Here is a 21,131-nt window from a genome sequence, read left to right on the forward strand (position 1 = left end):
ATACTGTAACTGGCTACTGCAGGGTAGGCAGTCGGATATGGTATGTGTCTGTATTTGGAGTAAGCGCGCCCAAGACCCAGACTCATTTATGGCCATAACTGGGAGCAGTGACTCCATCTCCATTTCCAGTCACTGGTGCTAACCAAGTAGCATGCCTCTCTTAATTTACAGCGTTGGACCACAAGGCTCTGGCTGCAGTCCCACTCATTAGCCACTCTATCTGTCAGACTCTCTGCACAGGGATTTCCACTTCACTACGTGTGTTGCACAGCAGCATTAAAATGACAAAAGAATGGCCAAGAATCACATTTATTGGGCAGGTGTTAAGAATTGCTAGTGTAGGGGCTGAAGCATGTTGGTGTCAGGTGACTGATAGGCTGCTCCATTGACATGTAATTCATAAATTCATTTTCCCCACCATACTGGTGGAAGCACTTATAGACACCTCTGCTATACATTTCCAGCGCTTCTCAACATGAGAAGAACAACACTGCTTAACAGGGCTAATATACATTTTATGGTCAGGACCAACATTTCTTTAAAAAGCTGCAATACCGTTTTTGCAACAATTGAGTTACTTAGTTTTGGACAAGTTATCAACAGATGTTACATATTCATTTACATCTCAACGGAGTACCATGCCTCAGTGGGGTGTGGCATTAGAAACGGATGCCCCGACGACGTCGTCCCCTCCTGCACACACAACTCTATGGCATGTGGAGGAGAGGGGTTCAGAATTACTTCCGGGCAGTGTCAGGGGCTTCCTGTCTGTGCTGTGAGCCAGGGGATCGGGAACAGGAACAGAAAGTGACTGTCGCGATCTGCGCGTCATTTCCACCCCCACTGTCGCCAGGGCCTATTTAAGTGGGGCTGACACTGGCCACCTCTTTTCAGCAATCGCCACCGCAATGGTGGGACTGGATACTTGGAGGTAGGAATGGCACTATTTCCCGACTGCGCAACTTCCAGCCCGGGCCTTTACAAAGTAATTTACCCCGATTCTGAGCTTCCATTGCTTCTGGGCCTGATGGAGTATCTTCACTAATTGCTCTGGGCATTTTTTAGGATGGTAGAGGGCCGACGGAGTAGATGCACCCAAAGTCAGTCAGTCAAGCAACTTTATTTTCGCATCAATTAAAATGCATAAAAGTAGAATAGTACAGCAAATAAATATCTTGTAAAATATACTCAAAAGTGATTTAGGTACAATCCATATCCATTCACCAAAAAAGAAAAATCAATTTCCAATGCTTAAACATAATTTGTATAAACAATTCATAGAATTAATAAATGCAATAAGCTATCCATAAAATACATTTGGAGATAAAAACCATTCAATAGAACCTTAAAAACACAGATAGATTATATATAATGCACAATTTACTGTATCCCAGCCAACTACCTCAAGGGAGTTAAGATCAATTTCTACACTCGACAGGTATATTAATGTGAGCAGAGGTCCAAATGCTAAATCACCATAATTAAAGGGAACGCCAGTGTTTTATAATTGCCCAAAGGAAAGATGCAAGGCTAAATCAAAGATAAGAGTCACCCAACGGCTGAATATGCTGCAGAGCTTGAACACTGTGACTGAGGCAATATTTGTGCAGGAGTGGGCAAATATATTTTTTCCTTTCTTGGCTATAAAAACAACAAATAAATTAAAAAAGTGCAAATAAGATTGTGTGGACATACTGTCACATATGCAAGGCAGGAGCTGATTTAATGAATAACTATTTGCCAGAAAACCTATCATAAGCGGGATAAGGTTTAAGCGAAAATGTGTCAAGATAAACCAGTGTTGTAGATTGTGTACCTTACCCAAATAAAACAAGCATTCGCATAGCCAATAGGTCTCGCTTTTGGGACCTTATAAGTATTTAGTTATACAGCACAATATCTTTGGTGCAACAACATCAACTGTTGCATGGGTAAACACTTATAAGGTCCCAAAAGCGAGACCTATTAGCTATGCCAATGCTTGTTGCATTTGTCACCACGAGTGGGACGGATATGCCCACACGTGGGTTCGGAGCTCTCCATGCCACTGGAGTCAAGCTATCCTGGCTGATGAGGGGTGAAACCCCGAAACCAATCCTGGAATGCTTGTTTTCCTGTCTAGGGAGGAACTGGCCCGGCAGTTCGGGCTGGACTGTTCCCATTGGGCGCAAGGTTAAGACTGATTTGCATATGGCTGGGTTCAAACTGGAATGGCACGGGGAGCAAAAAAACGATGGATTTAGGCCCAGATCTTTGTACTGGGGTGAATGTATGACATTGTTTTAGATTCTGTCCATCAATTATCCTTTTTGCATAATGTCAGCCTCGGAAGTTGTCCACCTAAGCACATCCCGGAGCCAGCAGTCGATAGAGGGTGGCTGCGCTGCTTTCCATTAGTTGCTTGAAGAGGACCATAGCATAATCAGCCAGTTTTCAATAATATTTAGTGCGCTTGGTGATTCCGAGTAAGCAAAGCAGGGTGTCGGACGGGAGTTGCACATCGATTGCTCCATTGTCTTAAATGAAGCTCTCAAAATTCCAAAGTTGGACTATTGAGAGCTCCATTGAAGACAAAGGAGTAGCTCCGGGCTTAAAATGGCTGGTTTAAACCTTCTGCTCCAATATTCCAATATTTAGAACATTCTACCCTCAATGGGTGGAATGTTCTAATATCCTTGTAGCCCTTATGCTACGTTTTATACTGGCTCTCCCTTGTCAAAGGCCCTCGCATGTGTTTCACATTTCACATCATGCTAGAAATATCAAGATTAAACTAGGTTAGGACCTACGTAATAATAGGTAAGCAAGTGTCTTATTAGGCTCAAAACCGGTTGTATTTTTAGCATCTCAATCAGTAGATTTTCCAAAAGTCCACACTGATTTTTACCACAGTCAATGCATCTTTGAGACCCTCACCCTAGATACAGCATCCCGGAACTGGGCTCGGTTTAAAGGCTGTCTACAGTTACCACTTGCCCCAGAATTTCGATAACAGTCCTAGATTTCAATGCCTTGTCTCTAACTGACTTATGTGCCTGAAAAATTTGCTAGGCTTTGGGACCATCCATCTGATAACTAATCCCATACTTACCATTCATACAACGTCAGATATAAGGACACAGCATGGGCTGTATGTGGGCTGAAATAAACAGCGGGGTGACAAATGTCAATTCAGTGTAGAACAACTGCCATTCAAACTGGAAATCATAAGGAAGAATTGCATCTTGGCAAAATTAGGAATTATTGAAAACAATCCTCAAAGAAAAAACCTGCAATCATTTACAGAGCTAAACTAAAATTACGCCCTCAATTTTGTCTGAAAATCAGTGTAAGAGGAAACCAATATTTGTATGCATTTATAAATTGCCTCATTTTCCTCACATTGTAGTTGGTTTTCTGAACAAAATGAAATAGTGTTATCACAGAAGGACATCAGTAAAAAACAAGCATTTGCAATGAAATAAGTTTCGCATTCATGAGCGTTTGAGTTATTGGCTTTTTAAATGAATATCCCTTTTACCTATGTGTTGTTTTTAAAACAGATAAATAAAAGGCATTGTCATTTACAATGCCAAAAGCTTAAAGTTTTGCAAATGCGAGACCTATTGCATTGCAAATGCGTGCTATAAAAATAAAAAAAAGTGTTAGAAAAGTGTCCAAAGCTACTTAAGAATATAGTGCTCGGAGGCTGTAATTAAAGCCTACCGAGCAACAACAACACGTAGCAGGCGGTGTCACCATGGGAGGGTATAAAATGAGACAAGGCCGTACCAAGGAGAGACTACTAAGCCTTTTGACCAATGAACAGCCACAGTTTACAGTGGGCAATGACACACCAATGGAAAATGTGGGCGGAGCTTTAAGTCCCTACCTCAATACAGCATGCCTCACAGAGCAACGCTGACCAGGCTCGCCCTAAAAAGGATTATTATAAATATGTGCCTTTATCCTTTGCAGAAGTCTATACTACATTTCCACTTATAATTCCTTATATTCCTATCCTGATGAAACCAAAAGGACAAACAAACGTTGTGCCATGTGAAAGACAGAATTGAATGGAAGTCACAAGATATGTGGCTGTTATTAATCAGGGCACAGAATTCTAGTGTTGCGCTGCCTTTCTTAGCTAAACGTTACCTTTTTTTGTATATCCTATTTGTTTATGTCATAATAATGTCACTGACTTGATGACAAGGAAAATGGTAATGCTCTCTAAGTATCTGTTAGTGTGTAGTGCTGTAGATTTAAATGCAATTCATACTCCTGCCATCTAGTGTTAGACTTGTACGTTTGCAAACAAACACTTTCAAGTTACCAGATATCCCTTAATTCCAATCTTGGTTCTCAACGCACATGGTACCAGACTCCATGATAGATTTTTGTTTGGACAGAGGGAACGTTTGTACATGGCGTGTCAAGTGTTGTGTCGTGCATCATGCCTATTGCACAGTGTCTACTGAGTAATAAAAGGGGAGATCTGTGGTGATCACAAGCTTTTGGTGAGGAGAATGGGTGCATGCGAATTTACAGCACTACTCACTACAAATAGATGCTCACAGGGTAATATTTTCCATCCGTAGTATGTGTGGCTGTTGATATATATGTTGTATACAGGCTGCACAGATTTTAAAGCAGTAAACTCCATAACGGTGGCTAGCGAGTAGACGGCCATAATGCACGACGCCGGAATATAAGGAACATCCCTGGACTGGATCCGATCGTTCCTTACCGGAAGAAGCCAGAGAATCAGACTACCACTCTTCCTCTCCGTTCCCACGGAAATCACCTGTGGAGTCCCACAGGGGTCATCACTGAGCCCGACCCTCTTCAACATCTACATGACCCCCCCTTGCAGCCATCGTAGACAACACGGCCTCAACATCGTATCCTACGCCGACGACACCCAGCTCATCCTCTACCTCACCCGAGACCCCACCACCGCCAAACTCAACTTTCAGAAAGGAATGGAAGACGTCACAACCTGGATGACCAACAGCTGCCTTAAACTCAACGCCGAAAAACTGAAGTCCTCATCCTCGGAATCACTCCTTCAGCACGGTACAACACCTGGTCGCCGACTGCCCTCGGAAGCCCACCTACCCCCGCAGACCACGCCAAGAACCTCTGCATCATACTCGACTTATCACTCACCATGAACCAACAGGTCAACGCTGTCACATCCAGCTGTTTCAACATCCTCCGCATACTTCGCAAGACCTTCAAATGGATCCCCCCCTGAGTCAAGGAAGACAGTCACCCACGCGCTCATCACCAGCAGACTGGACTATGGAAAAGCACTATACGCTGGCATCAACAAGTTCCTACTCTGCAAACTCCAGACTATACAGAACACAGCCACCAGACTCGCCCTCGGCATCCCCCGTCACAAACACATCAACTAACCCCTACGACAACTCCACTGGCTCCCCGTGGAGAAAAGAGTCACCTTCAAAATCCTTACTCATGCCTACAAATGCCTACACAACGGACCCAAATACCTCAACGACAGAATCAATTTCTACGTACCCAAAAGAAACCCTTCGGTCTTCCAACCTAGCACTAGCCAAAACCCCTTGCATCTACGGAGCCAGAGCCGGGGAAAGATCCTTCTCTCACATTGGTTCTAAGACCTGGAATGAGCTACCAGTGGAGATCAGATGCGCCCCCTCCCTGCACATCTTCAGGAAGACTCTCAAGACCTGGCTCTTCGACTAAACAGACCTGCGGGTCCCCCCCACGCCTTAAGACGCTCACGGGTGAGTAGCACACTTACAATTCCCCTGATTGATTGATGATTGAGATGTCTGTAACAAAGCTCTCAGAAGTGTCTGGAGGGCTAGGTTATTCACCCAGTAGTGTGTGGTGTTGACTAGGTGGAAGTTATGCAGAAGTCAGCTAGCAGATTGTTCCTTAAGCCATGGTTGCCCATCTCTTATGGGCGGATTATGCCCAGGGGGACAGGTAAGACTCCCTCAGCTTTGTGGTACAAGTTTGGATGCCGTTTTATATCCACCTTGCTGCATCTGCCTTAGAGATGGATGACCGTTGAAGGGTTTCATGAAGGCTTTAAAGAGCTGCAAAAATAGTTTCTGAAAAGGCTTGATCCAGTCAATGTAGCACATAAGAGCTCTTTTGACATCTGGTGTGGCTAAAGCCATTTCCACCACTGAATCTGGTTAAGGAAAGAAGCCTGGGAGCTCTATGGTCTGACAGAGATGAATCAGTGAGACCACCTTTTTGAAAAACTTGGGATTGGTCCTGAGAACAACCCTATTCTTTTCAACCAGAATGAGTGCCTCTTGTAAGGTGAGTACTTGCAACTCGCTGATGCACCTTAGGGAAGGCAATAATGGACAAACCTTTTCCACTTTGCCACGTAACAGGCCCATGTGGTGGGCTACAAGCTTACTGCACAATGGTCATGTATTCCTGGGGGATGGTTAGATGCCTGATCGCTGGGTTGTTCCCGAGTGAGAATGACTAGCCTGAGCAGAAGCTTCTTGTGAGGGCTGATGGATATTTCCAGATGCATGGTGTACCAGGGCTCTGGTTTAAGTGGAAGCCTCCAGGATGACCGTCAAGGACATTTGTCTTATTTTCCCCACTACTCACAGGAAAAGTGGGAGAGGAGTAAAAGTGTAGGCAAAGATCCCTGACCAGATCACCCACAGTGCATTGTCCATGGACTGTGGGTACAGGTACCTGGAAGCCAAGCATGGGCATTTAGAGTTTTCGGATGTGGCAAACCAGTCTATTACAATTCCCCTGATTGCCTCTTTAATTCAGGAAGAGGTCACTAGAAAGAGGCCTTGGCAAATCTCAAGAAGAAGATTGGACTGATAAGAGAATCATAACCTTTTTGATGCACATATCACTGTGGCTGACATCCAAGTATGAACCTTCAGTCACTCCCATGGACTGTGTTGCGGGGCAAGCAGATTTGGAGACAATCCTGCTGTGACAGATTGCCTACTGGAGAAAGGGTAGGACAGAGGAGCGGGCACTTTAAAAGGAAGCAGACCCCATCAAAAACTTAATTTGATGTCTGGAAAAGTCTGACAGAGACTGCAATAGAGGCAAAGGTGGGAATGCATACAGAAGACTAGTGTTCCACCATAGTCGTGCAACAGCCTTCTTGGTGGAAACTGTGTGTGCAGTAGTCTTGACACTGAACATTCCAGATACAATGAGGATACGCCTAACATTGAGGAGGCATTCGTGGTCCACCAAACAATGCTCAACTCACCCACTCTAGCGTTCAGTGACCCTTCCAGGTAAATGGCCAAGCTGACTCAGCCACCTTGAAGGGCGCAGAGACAGCTGGAGCAGGACCCAGGACCCTACCACGCCCTGCTTTTTGCAGAACTATTTGGTGGTCATATTGTCAGTCAGTGAAAGCAACGGATACATTTGTTACAGTTGAAACTGCAGATACACGCGTAGCCCCTCCAGACCAGTTATATTATTTGGATATTCGAATAGAGGGTGATGTTAAACACACTTTTAACGCAATATTCTGGGAAAATTTAACTATGTCTTATGACATTCTCTTGGCGGAGATCAATTTGCCCTCTCTGTTTGTACTTGCATCCACTCAAGGTGAGGATGTAATCATTCCTTCCTTTTTAGGTCGAGAATAGCGCAGCGCGCTGCTCTGCGAGGCTTCTTGTAACTACTCTAAACTACTCCGTGTGGGTCTGACACTCCTCACGCATAGGATTGGCTTTTGCGTGTCTTTCAAGAATGAAAGCATGCAAATGACAAAATGCTGGTGTATGCCCCTCCTCTTTTGTGTAATGTTGACTCCCACAGAGATTTGCTCTCGGGAGCGAGCAGCGGCGCACAGGGCGGCAGCTACATTCCTCGTGGGTCAGGTTACTGTTTACAGACAACGCGCCGTGCTTTCGCTTTCTTTTTAACATTGTTTTTAGCCTCAACACTAGAGCTTGTGTTTTGTGTCTCTCTGTGCTTCTTTGGTCAGCGGTTGCGTAGAGCTATTGAGGAGAGAGGTTTCTGTGCATATATGCATGGATGAGCAAAGCCTGGCTCTGTTGTCGCAGCCAGCCACATATGTGCACGTATGAACACATTGAAATGATTTTATGCCCACAAGGCAGTCCTGTGTGGACATGTGAGCTGAGAGGGAACTCACAGTGGGACCTTTTGTGGGCGCACACAGGGTGACAGTACAGCAATGACGGCACACTTACACAAAGTAGGAATCCCTTGTGTGCGCGCACACATCCAGAGCAATTAGACTCAGTGCACACACACCAAAACGGCCCGGCGTATGCACCCATACTAAAGTGACCATATATACACACCGCTTGGCAAGATTACCCAGTGCACATACCGTATGTTGACAATATGCGTATAGATGACGCTGTGCGTGTGCATATCCGTATGTACACATGGGTGATTTCACACACACAGCTGACCCTGTATACCAACAAATATGCAGTAAGATGCCCACCGCATACATGCATGCAACAGAGTAACCCTACATATACAATAAGGTAAAGTGGCTGATGCGTGCCCACATTATTTGTTGCTGCAGCACTTTTTGCCCACACACGAAGGCACTGTGTACTTCGGTACAAACCCCACGGATGAACGTGTCCAGCGCAGGAAGATTTGTGAACATATATATATATTTATATATATATGACAAATCAGGAATGTCGGACCCAGGGACGTGTCACAGCACACAGGCATGCAAGCGGTGAGAGAGTGCGCGCACACGGCATAAAATAACTGTTTCTACACAGCAAGTTGACCCTCTGCACACAGCCTTAGTGCGAGGTGATCCGAGGCCGTGCATTCGTGCAGGTCCAGAGGCCCCTGGGCGGGTCAAGGGTCGAGATGCGAACTCGTTCACTCTGCAGCATGTTCTCTTCTCTTTCCCCCTCCGATTTATTTTATAATAGGCCACTGGGTTATTTCTAGCGTGGCCTGAGTGGTCTGCCTGCCTAAGCTAAACCTTGTCTCCATTTCGGGTTGGACACTGGGGGAGGGCAGAGCCTGTGTACGTGATCCATGTGTTTGTCAGACCGGAATGGGTTTAATTAGAATAAAGTGTAACTTGGATAACCACATAAGTCCTCTGTGTTACTACTGCCCCAAAAAAAGACTTTTGTGCCAACTTTTGTATATCATTTCCAAAGCCAAGTCAGGAAATAAAAAAAAAAACTATTGGCTTTGCCAATGCTTGTTTACTAAGTCAAACAAGCTTACGAATCTGAATGGGCCTTTGCAGTGGCCCCTGCACTTTACTTCAGTCATGTTGGTTGGGATAAGGATAATCCTCAGTACGTTATTCCTACATGGTCCACCCCACAGGCACAATATCCTATTCAACGGGAGTCTAAAGTGCCCATTAAAGAAATTCTCTCCCATTAAAGATATTCTCTCCCATTTGGAGTACAAGGGAGTAATTGAACCCTGTGGTTTCCTGATGTATAATCCAATTTTTCCTGTTCTAAAACCAGATCATTTCTATCGCATTTTATTGGATTATAAAAATATAGTCACATATGCACATTTGCGATGCAAAATACGCACAACACTACACACATTAACAATGTAGTCCGTAAAAAAAAAACACCTTTGACATTTCCAACAGTTTTTTCAGCCACAATTAGGCTCCAGAGAGCTAGGACTGGTCGTGCTCTGGGTTTTCAGATGCGCTATGCGCAGCTTCCTAAGGGCTGTAAGAATAGCCCTGGAGTTTTTGCAGCACAAATTGTGTCAATCCTTCATGACATTGACGCTGACGCTCTGTCCTATGTAGACGATATCTACTAAATGGACAAAGAATTAAATCCCCACTTGAGGGGGAGGAGCCTAGCGCTTGACCAAGATGGCCGCGTGAGCTTAGAGCTCCCGAGACCCTCGCGCCCTCCGTCGACTATCCTGTCTCTAATCCTGACGGTATGCATGGCACCATGTTGCTGAGTTATCAGGGAGGCGATTGACACTATCCGCGGTCGGATCGCCCATCGGGAACCGGACTTACGACGGGCGAAAGATTGCGGCCTAACTCCCGGAGATGCCAGGGGCTAGAGTTGGCAGGATGCCCGACTCCTAGTTGATCAACAACGGCCTGGTGAGGTGTGAACTGTCGGACGGAGGCCCTCGCTCTTTCACTTTCGGTTTCGTTCCCTTTGTCTGCCCGGACACTGTAGAGCTCTGGGCGGCTTTACAACCCCAGGGACGCTCGGCGGGCTACTCTGGCAGCACAAGGCGGACTTGCTCACTCCTTATTCCTCTCTCTGAGAGGGAGCGGTCTTCACTGCATTGGACTGCCTGGAGTCCATTATGTCGGGCAAGGCAGAAGGGGATCGGTTGAAGACTAAGTCCACCAGGCGGGGAACGTATTCCCAAGTCAACAGTATGGACCGCTACGCCCTCCTGAAAACATCGCCGAGTGGACCGAGCCAGGTGCCGGATGCCCAGAAGGAGGACTCGCCTGGGACACCGGAGCTATCCCTGCAGGATGTCATGGGCGCGCTTGACGGGATGCAGACCTCGATGGGGAGGCAATTCGAGGCCCTGGCGCATAAGGTGGATGCCATCCTGGTGGATGTCAATTTGATCCGCTCGGACCTGGGCAAGACAAACAAACGAGTTAAGAACCTGGACCACAAGACCACGGGCCTCGCTGATGATGTCGCGGATTTGCAGAACGAGGTCCGGAAGCTGAGGGCCGAGAGTGACCTCGCCGCTCGCCGGCTGGAGGACTTCGAGAGCCGGTCCAGGCGCAATAACGTGCGCGTCATCGGGGTCCCGGAGTCCTCGGATGAGGCTTCGACGGACCTGCTTGTGGAAGATTTGGTCCTCAATCATCTTAAGCCTAAGGGCCTTGGAAAGTTTTTTGCGGTGAAAAGGGCCCATAGGGTGCCGGGCGGGCGGCCCAAGGCGGGGGCCCCGCCGCGGCCGATTGTCGCCCGGCTCTTTCACTTTCGAGATCGGGACGCTATCCTGCAAGCTTCGAGGGTGACGGGCCCAGTCCCCTTCCAGAATGCGTCGGTGAATTTTTATCCGGACTTCACCCAGCATGTGCAGAGACAGAGGCAGAGCTTCCTGGGGGTGAAGCGGAGACTTCGGGAAATGGACCTGAAGTATGCCATGCTTTTCCCCGCCAGACTACGGGTGGTGCATGAAGATCGGACATTCTTTTTTGACTCTCCCGTTATGGCCGACGAATGGCTGGACGCTTTGCCCCGGCGACGGACCGGGGACGACACAGCCGAGCATGGAGACAGTGGCCGGAATGGACAGGGCTGATATCTCAAAGCCGACCTGACTTGATTTAACCATACTTGAAGATTTGAACAGAGTGCAGTAACTGTGGAGGGTTGCGGGAGGACGAGGGGTGCTCTTTTCCTCCCTTAGGGTACTTTTTGTAGATTTTTGTTTTTGTAGGGCGACAGGCACACTGCAAGTTGGGGGGGCTTTTTAAGCTGCAGCAGGGGTGCAGGGTGGGGGGAGTTTTTGGGATTTTGAGTTTGTTGTTGGGGGGTTTATTTCTGCAAGGCATGATGATTATCCTCAGGGCTGTTCCATGGTGGCGCCTCGGGTGTGGGGTGGGCCTCTTTCCGTTTGAGGATGGGGGGTAGAGGCTTAAATGTTATAAGCTGGAATGTTAATGGTTTGGGGGATCGCATCAAGAGGGGGATTGTGTTGCAATTTTTGAAACGCTCAATGCCAGACGTTGTCCTGCTGCAGGAGACGCATCTCATAGGCAATACGTGCTATGCCCTGAATAGGAAGGGGTATAAATTCATTGCACACTCGGGATTCTCTTCTGGGTCCAGGGGTGTGGGCATCCTCGTTAGAGCATCGCTGCCTTTTGAGGTGGACTCCACCATTGTTGACGATAGGGGGAGGTTTGTGGCGGTGGCGGGGCGGTGGGAAGGAAGGACTTTGGTTTTAGTTTCAGTTTATGTCGCGCCGGCCCTGCAGGCCTCCACATTTGCTGAACTGGGCAGGGCTTTGCTGACTCTCCCGGGGGGAATGCTGGTAGTGGGAGGGGATTTCAACGCTGTGGGTTCCGGACTGTTGGATAGATACCCGCCCAGGGACACAGGGGGGGCTCAGAAATGGCTTCCAGACTTCCTGGATACATTTGGTCTGATAGATTGCTGGAGGCTCCGGCACCCCACACAGAATCAATACACGTTTCACTCCGGGGCGCATGGTAGCCTCTCCAGAATTGACTACCTGCTCACTCTGGCCGCACATGCCTCGTTGATATCCGAGGCGAGGCACATGGCACGCGGTATCTCTGACCACTCGCCAGTGTGGATCCGGCTGGATCTAGGTCGGGAGGGAGGAGGGAGGGTGGCCCCCATCAACCCATGGTATTTCCGAGACCCCAAGATGCGCAGCGCCCTGGTAAAGAAGGTAGATAATTACTTTAAGGACAATCTGGGAACCGTGGACTCGGCGGTGTCGCTGTGGGAAGCTTTTAAGACCGTGCTTCGGGGGGAAGCCCTTTCCCTTGTGGTGGCTGCCAAGAACCGGAGGGATGGCGAGGTGCGGCGGGTGGAGGAGGAGATTGCGGCCCTTGAGGGGGATATGGAGGAGGAGGTTACAGAGTCCTCATTGCATGAGCTCTGCCTGAAGCAGGCGGAGTATAGGGACCTGGTGACGAACGCCGCTAAGACCCTCAGCAGGGAACAACAGGGCCGTCTGTATGACATTGGGGATAAGGCAGGGAAACTCCTGGCGTGGCTGGACAGGAAAGAGCGGGTCAATAGAGTGGTGCCAGAGTTGATTGGAGAGGGGGGAGAGGCGATCGTGGAACCTGAGGGGATTGTGAAGTGTTTCGCGGAATATTTTCATAGGGTTTATTCCTCTGTGTCGGACAGGCCGCCCGAGGACTCGTCTGATCTCCTCCGAGATATCGAGTTGCCCTGCCTCTCTGACATAGATAGGGACGATTTGGATGGTGATATCACGGTTGACGAGGTGGCGGGGGCGATTCGCGCGTTGAACTCGGGTAAGGCCTCTGGACCGAATGGACTGCCGATCGACCTGTATAAACTGTTCCCGGATAGGGTCGCCCCTCATCTGCGCGCCATGTTTTTGGAGGCGCGGGGGGATGGGATCCTTCCGTTGGACCAGCGGCTGGCGTCGATCGTGGTCATACATAAAGAGGGTAAACCCCGGGATAGATGCTCCTCCTATCGGCCCATTTCACTCCTCAACGCTGAGCCGAAAATTCTGGCCAAACTCCTGGCTACCCGTTTGATTAGGGTACTTGGCGATTTGGTCCATCCGGATCAATCTGGCTTTATCCCGCACCGAAATACAGCATTGAACCTTAGGCGTCTTCATGGCGTCATCGCCAGGGCGGGCACGCTGCGTGAACCGGCTGTTGTGGCATCTCTTGATGCCACGATGGCCTTTGACACGGTGGAGTGGGCATATCTGTGGGCCGTGCTGGCCAAGTTTGGTTTCGGTCGCGGTTTTGTGAGTTGGGTTCGGTTGCTGTACGAGGGGCCACTAGCGAATGTGGTGGTGAATGGACGGGCATCTACTCCGTTTCAGCTTGGTAGGGGTACCCGGCAGGGCTGCCCCCTGTCGCCTTTGTTGTTCGCCCTCGCCCTTGAACCGTTGGCAGCGTGGATACGTTGGCACCCGGATATACGGGGCCTTCGGTGGTCGTCGGATCATGAGGATCGTATCTCGCTCTATGCCGATGATATCCTCCTGTATCTTGCCTCACCTAAGAAGTCACTTATAGTGGTCTGTGACGTACTCGCATCGTTCGGTGGGAACTCGGGGCTTGTGATTAATTGGGGCAAATCGTACTTGTACGTCCTTAGTGGCGAGGTCCCACCGATCCCTAGAACATGTTCGATACAGGTTGCCCAGCAGGGTTTTGTGTATTTGGGGATTTTTATATCCTTGGATCCTGCTGTGCGCTATGAGAGGAATCTGCTCCCCCCCTTGGCACGCTTGCGGCGAGATGTGGAAGGTTGGCGGAGGCTGCCGCTCTCCCTCGTTGGGCGTGCGGCCCTGTTTAAAATGATGTCTCTTCCCCGCTTCCTCTACGCTCTCCAGAACACCCTGGACTGGGTACCGGCCAAATACTTTCGGGAGGTCGAAGGCCTCCAAAGGACGTTGCTGTGGGATGGGCGGCCGCGAATAGCTATTTCAAAGTTGACGCTCCCATGGTACGATGGGGGCATCGCGCTCCCAGACATCCGACAGTACTATTGGGCCACGCACTTGAGTGCGATCAACCATGGGTTTTATGGCCCTGCCCTCAGCCCTGGGTATGCCATGGATAGGTGGCTGCTGCGCGGCGGCAACTACTACAGGGCGTTGTATTCGCGGTCCTTAGACTCGTCCCTCACGGGGCCCACAGGTGTGGCGGTGCGCGTATGGAAGATGGCGACTGACTCGTTGGGCTGGAAGCATAGGCTAACCCTCGCTACCCCATTGTTTGAATCGGAAAGATTGGGAAGACTCTGGCACACGAAGGGCTTTGATAAGTGGGACCTGATAGGTATATCCAAGGTGGGAGATGTACTGCATAAGGGGAGGGTGAAGTCTTTCGAGGAGTTGCAGACTGAGTTTGAGCTAGGGCCCTCAGAGTATTTCAGGTATATCCAGCTGCGTCACGCCCTCCGATCAGTCCTTGTTGAGGGTGAGAAGGTGCCGGAGTCCTCTCCCCTTGAGGACCGAGTCCTTGATGGTCATATGCCCGAGAGCACGATCTCGCTCATATATAAGAAGTTGATAAACGTCCGGGCAGACTTGCTGTTGGGGCTGAGAGAACAGTGGACCAGGGATGGTCTTGAGTTGGATAATGAGGACTGGCAGTCAGCGGTTTCTTCGCCTAAGGAGGTTGCGATCCCGTCGCGTCTGAGGCTGGTGCAGCTTAAAATACTGCACCGGGTGTATGTGACGGGGCCAAGGCTGGTCCGCATGGGATTCTCGGAGGACGGCCTGTGCAGAAGGGGATGTGGTATGGTGGGCACTTTCCTGCACATCATTTGGGAATGTGGTGTCATTGTGGAGTTCTGGAGGAGAGTCCATGCAGTTATGGGGGAGGTGACGGGCATTGTGGTACAGCCGGAGGCGCGGTGCTGCCTCCTGAACGTCTGGGGGCCCACTGACCTCGATGAGGCGCAGACCCAATGGGTGACTCTGGGTAACATGGTAGCAAAAAGGGATATCGCGCGGCTATGGGGCTCCTCGGGACCCCCTACACTGACCGCGTGGAAGGAAAACATGGATTGGAGCATGTTTAGGGAGAAGACGGTCTACTGCTCTAGAGGTCGCCCCCGGAAGTGGCATGCCATCTGGGGGCGGTGGAACCAATACAGGGGGGGAATATGTCTTGCCCCGGATCTGGAACCTCCCGAGGAACAGCTTTCCCCCTGACCTACTTTCCAGCACAGCTTGGTTTTAGTAACTGTTCTGGGCCTCTGCTGTTCCCCTTCTTCCTCCGTACACAGTCTTGTACTTAGTAGACGAGTGGGGTCCGGTCTCCCCTGGGGGCCTCCGCCATGGGCTCACAATGTCTTTGCCTTGCTGGGGTTTGTTGTTAGTTTTTTATGTGTGTATTTAAAATTGAACCTTTTGCATTATTCTTTGATCTGCATTGGGGACACATCACTGTATCTAACTTGTTATGCTGCCGAACCTTCGGGCTGTCGGCTGAATAGCTGTGTCCTGAATCTTGAAATAAAGGTTTTCAAAAAAAAAAAAAAAAAATCCCCACTTGACCAGAGTGGATAGCATCATATTGGAATTTTCTGAACTTGGATACAAGTTCAACTTTAAGAAATCTAATATAGCTTTTTTAAGTGACCTTTTTCTGGGATATGAACACATGAGGGGAAAAAGTCTTGCCCCTCATTTTTCGGAGAAATGTGCTCAATTGCAAGCTTCAAACACACTTAAGAAATTACAGTCCTTGCTAGGATTTTTAAATTTTGACAGAACATACATACCTGCTTATGCATAACACATCAGATCTCTTTATGCATTGATACATCCTGATTTTTCCACTACATGTTTGACATCAGAAACCACCGATAGACTCAGGTCTGTATAATCTGACTTGCTTGAAAAACACCACTTACGTACACGTGTCTATACCACAAACCTGGTCATCCGTATTTTAACAGGTGCAATTGGATTTACTTACATCACCTTTAATGAGGGTGAAACAGTGCTTATAGCATGTAAATTGCATTTATATTACGCAGCAGAAATGCTTTTGCTTCCACTGAAAAAATACTGACTGCTGTGCAAATGGCCATCCTTGAAGAACAGCCACTTGCTCCAGGGAAATGATTTATTGTCGTCACTCCTGTGCCGGCCTTAGAGGCCGTCACCAAAGCTATTGTTTCAAATGCTAAGGCCCACCATCCTATATAGATACAATGGGCTACATCCATAACAGCTGTTGATGTCGGCTTTGTCTATTAACCTTCTTTACAAACACACGAATTTCTACAGTATGAGCATGTTTATCCTTTGCCATCTACTGTTCTCCCTCTTCATCAGTATAAATATATTATTTCCACCGACGGTTCAGCTCAACCTGCCATAGGTTCTAAGCAGCCGCATTATGCTGCAAGTGCCACTGTATTGTGTACATGGTGTTTTCCATCTTCGAACAACTCGTACTCAGTCTCTCAAAGACTGCACAGCTGGCTGAACTGAAGGCTTTGCTTATTACACTTAAGGATCCTGAATTGCCCATGCTTGCAGTGTGCAATTCATATTATTGTGTACAGTCCTTTTATGATAATTTACATTATTGGCAACAAAATGAATTCAAGTATTCAAAGGGTAGCACAATCAAGCATAAACTGCTTTGGGTTAAAGTGACTAATCTTAAAGATAGGTTGACACAAACTCATGTCATGCATACATTGAGTCATCAACGTATAGGAACACACGTTATAGGGAATTCTCTGGCTGATGAAGCAGCCAAATCTGCAGTAGCCACACCTAAAAAGCAGCAGTATTACGCTCTCAGACTTGTATCACTAACAATATTTTGGCCGAAGTAAATGCAGCTAAACATGGCACCCCATTACCAAAGGGTTTTCCTTCTAAATACCCCTGTCATTTAAGTGACCAGAATGTTCCTTATGTGACTATTCCTGGAGTTGGCAACCACTTGATTCCCAACGGAGAATGAAGACACTCTAATTTTAGTGGCACATGAAGGTGTTGCTTTCGCATATACAGGAGTGGAAGCCACTACTTTGCTCCTACAGCAACGTTATTGGTGGCAAGGGTTATACCACCTTGCCAAGAAATATGTTCTGAAGTGACATTTTTCAACAGATAAAAAGCTCCACTGTGCCTCGTCCACTGCGGACACATCTCTTGATTTCAAACAAACCCTTTGGCTGTATTTACTAGGACCATTGTGGTCCACTGATTTCAGATACTGCATTTAAATGTATTTAGGTTGCAGTTGATTCATGGCAGCAGCACTCGGCTGACGCTCTGTTATTAGAGACTTGAAAGTCTTTGTCGATACATATGCATGCTGTGCATTCCATTCAGACCAGGGTCCAGCTTTCGCTTCTAAAGCGCACCGTGATTCAATTACATCCCTGGGGGTGCAAGTGCATTATTCTTCTCCATATCAGCCCGAGGGCAATTCTGTTGTGGAAAGAATGAACCATGACTAATTACACCATGTGGCTGATTCTACATAGTATGCCTCATGGTGTTTGAGCTCCTACACAAGACATTTCTTTGCAGCCCATGAGCACCACCTAAGCTGTTTCTACAAGGTGGGATGGGGGCAGAGCCCACATTTTCCGCTGACATGACTGAAATAATGACTCTTTCTACTATTGTCTTTTGCAGCTGCTGTCATTTATACTGATCCCTCCCCCCCTCCTGCCCCCCGAGGGTGGATCCCTGTCTCTTTGATTTTTCGAGTCCTACTGTTTAATCCAGCCTCCACTCTTTCAGCTAACTTCCTTTGGTTACTATATGGATCAAGATGATTTTTCTTCACACAGTTCTTCTCTTTTGCATCCGTCTCTGGCACAGATTTGTGTTTTTACTTCATGGTTGAAACACACTTATCTAGTCCCGTCTTGTATACATGTCTGGATCATACTCGCCTTGTTTTTTTTGTTCCTGTGGATTGGATTTGAGATTTTTTCTTTCTGAACGTTTTGCTATGGAACTGGTCAACGGGGTGTTGGGCACCCATTCTTCTTTGCATAGACTGAAAAGAGACTTGCTCCTCGTCGACATTTCAGCCATTCCAGTGACTGTTGGGATTGTTTTGGATAAAGTTTCTTTTGACATATTCGGCCCTACGGAGATCCTGCAGATACACTGTGCTCAAAGTTTCTATGGCTGATGTAGTAGTACCTGGGTTACATTCAGATGATTGGGACATCACAACTGTAAAATCTATGCTTTCATAGATGGAGTTCTATACTGTTTTTGAGTCAGAGGACTATATCTTAATTGTGCTAACAATGCCGATATATTTTGTTATCATTGTGGACATCATTTCCTACACTAAGCCAGTAGTCAGAATCCACATTATACACAACAGGAACATTGTCCAACTCCCCCACAAGGCAATTCCAAAAGGCATAAAGATAAGTTTATGCATTTACAGGATATGACACTTCAGACCCCATATGCGGGCAGGCGTAAGGACGGGTAGGTGCTGAGAGCCAGCACACCAGTGGAAACTCTTGTTTAGGTGCGGAGTACCTTGCGCGCTAGCCCATGGAGCAACTCTCCTCATGATTGATTTTAGGTTCCTTCAGGAGCGGTTTAACTATCTAGTTGCAGACTTGCTGTAGTATTTCACAGACTTGGCCCGCCCTGATTTAGAAAGGGTCTTTCGACCCCTTCACTCACTTGCACCACCACACCACAGCTTGTTTGGTCCTGATGAAGCACCACGGATCGTTGTGACCAACGAGGCGCAAAACATGTTGACCTTTTAGTTACTTGGGCCCATTACGCCTGTTGGAGTAACTCACGACCTTTGGGGTCTTTTATTCTGACAAGGGTAACTTCACAATAAGTATATCGACTCCTGGTATCTCTTAGCCAGTTTTAACTTTTTACACACTCGTTCACCCTTCACATAGGACTCCCCCACACACCCGCACACATCAGACAGCTGTTCTATAAAAGATCTCCGCTAAAGTGACCCTTCGGGGGACCTGTAGGGCACTGCAGCGCCAGCCCGACGAGGATCATACACCCGATGATAAAGCATGACATCCTTCGGGGTGTGTGAGGGCAACAAGAGACAAGACATGCGCTTGCCTCTTACTAGTGGGTTCTAAACCTAGGTACCTCCTTTTACCCTTTTATTTCCTTTCCCCTACTTCTGGTGAGTAGGTGACTTTCAGCACCCCCACTTTTGGAACAGTTACCCTCCATTTGGTTTCATCACTTCAGACCTCATGTCATATTATTTCAAATTAGTTCCAACCCCCACCAAAAACACATATGCTTACACAGACCAAGCTAATATATACAGCTTTGTTTGTTACCCAGTTAGCCCTTAAAGGCTATGATTACTGGTTTGAAATCAAATTGGGGGAACAAAATCTTGGCAGGTCCAGGGAACGGAAACCTTATTTCAGGCCTGCTTGGTTCCCACACAAATGATCTTCTTGAATGACACCATCCAGCAGACCATATGTCTAGAACTGGCACAAATTAAAGAAAATAAATGCCCTAACAGTTCCCTCTATTGCCTGCTTTGATAATTGGCAAGTTTGACAAATTAAACTAAACAACAACTGAATAGCATGGTGAAGAATAGTACATTCAATTCCAAATGTTCAGGTCCTAACGGATGGTTATTGTGGCCAGTAGGCACTAATGGTTGTCATGCTCGTTCCACAATTCCACACCTGGGTTCAAATCAAGCAGACCTGATCCGATACTCTCAATCATCCCATTCTGGTATTATTACCAAGTATTCGGTGGGAAAGTTATCGCAACAATGGCTGGAACACTCCACAGTGACTGTAGTGGAACAACATCTTTCTCTCCAGTCTGAAGACAATAATTATCAGATTTTCTTTTAGGTCCCAAATCTCCACGTTCTAAAAGATTTATTTATGCTACCTATAATGAAATTTTGAAATCATCCCAGATGGAAGCTGCTGCACGTTTAAGACATATTGACCAGGATAATTTGGATAAGGTGCCTGCTGTTGCTGATAATAGTATGAATATGTTGTCTTCTCGTATTTACAATTTAAATAACATGTGTAGTCTGTTATTGATATTACGGAAAGTGAAGTGTCAACATTGTATCATGGGCAAAGTCAGCTTGGATCGATTATGCAGTTTAGCTGGAAGCCTCACACACTTAAAAATGGGTATGTACGATGGCATTATTTGAATTGCAGTGATTTATTACTGCCTTTCAATTTGACCCGCAAACAACAAATGATGGCGAACAAATGATGGCGATGAAAGACGAACCTTCTTCAATGCTGCATTTAGAAAAATTAGAACCACTTACATTCACCATAGCTGAAACACCTTTGGCTGTGCGGTTGATACATGGCGTTCTTTCTTTACCTATCTCAGCATTTCAGTTCACAGCTTGCATAAAACATTTTCCTGTTGGTAGATGTAAACCCCTTGGGACCAGCTTCATTTATGAATTATGGTCACTTTCCTTTACATACCATTGTGAACGTGCTAGTAAGGAAATTTTACTGGAGAAGAATGCAACTTTTCTGTCAGACATGCACTTGTTTGTAAACACATAAAAATCTGTGGCATCCGGTAACACTTCAGTGCCAAATTTGGGCTGTTATTCAACTTGAATTTCCGTCCCTGCAATTACATTCCTTTTTTTTGTGAACCATTTTCTTTGATTTTTCATATTTAAACAGAGTATACGCTTTACAATATCATTTGCGATTGTTGAACTTTTTAGTGTATTACATTGCCATTGTATAGTATCAATAATAAGGGGACTAGTTGTCTGGGTGTGCATTGTCCAGCGCATACAGCATGTGTGCTTAATGGCTGTCTAGGTCTTATAGTGGTCTGCTTGGTTCTTGGATCTCATTAGGATGCCTCTGCTGTTCTTGTGGTAAATCTGAAGAAATCAGTTTCGATAAACCAACAGG

The 21,131-nt window shown here is 47.1% G+C and overlaps 1 protein-coding gene across 1 annotated transcript in view; it reads right to left on the reverse strand.

Moving 5' to 3' along the window:
• Positions 1-21,131, reverse strand: part of ALDH16A1 (aldehyde dehydrogenase 16 family member A1) — a 680,379-nt gene that overhangs the window by 30,459 nt on the left and 628,789 nt on the right. The window lies entirely within an intron of this gene.

This window comes from Triturus cristatus, chromosome 7, assembly GCF_964204655.1.
Source record: "Triturus cristatus chromosome 7, aTriCri1.1, whole genome shotgun sequence".
In the NCBI taxonomy this organism is placed as follows: Eukaryota; Metazoa; Chordata; class Amphibia; order Caudata; family Salamandridae; genus Triturus; species Triturus cristatus.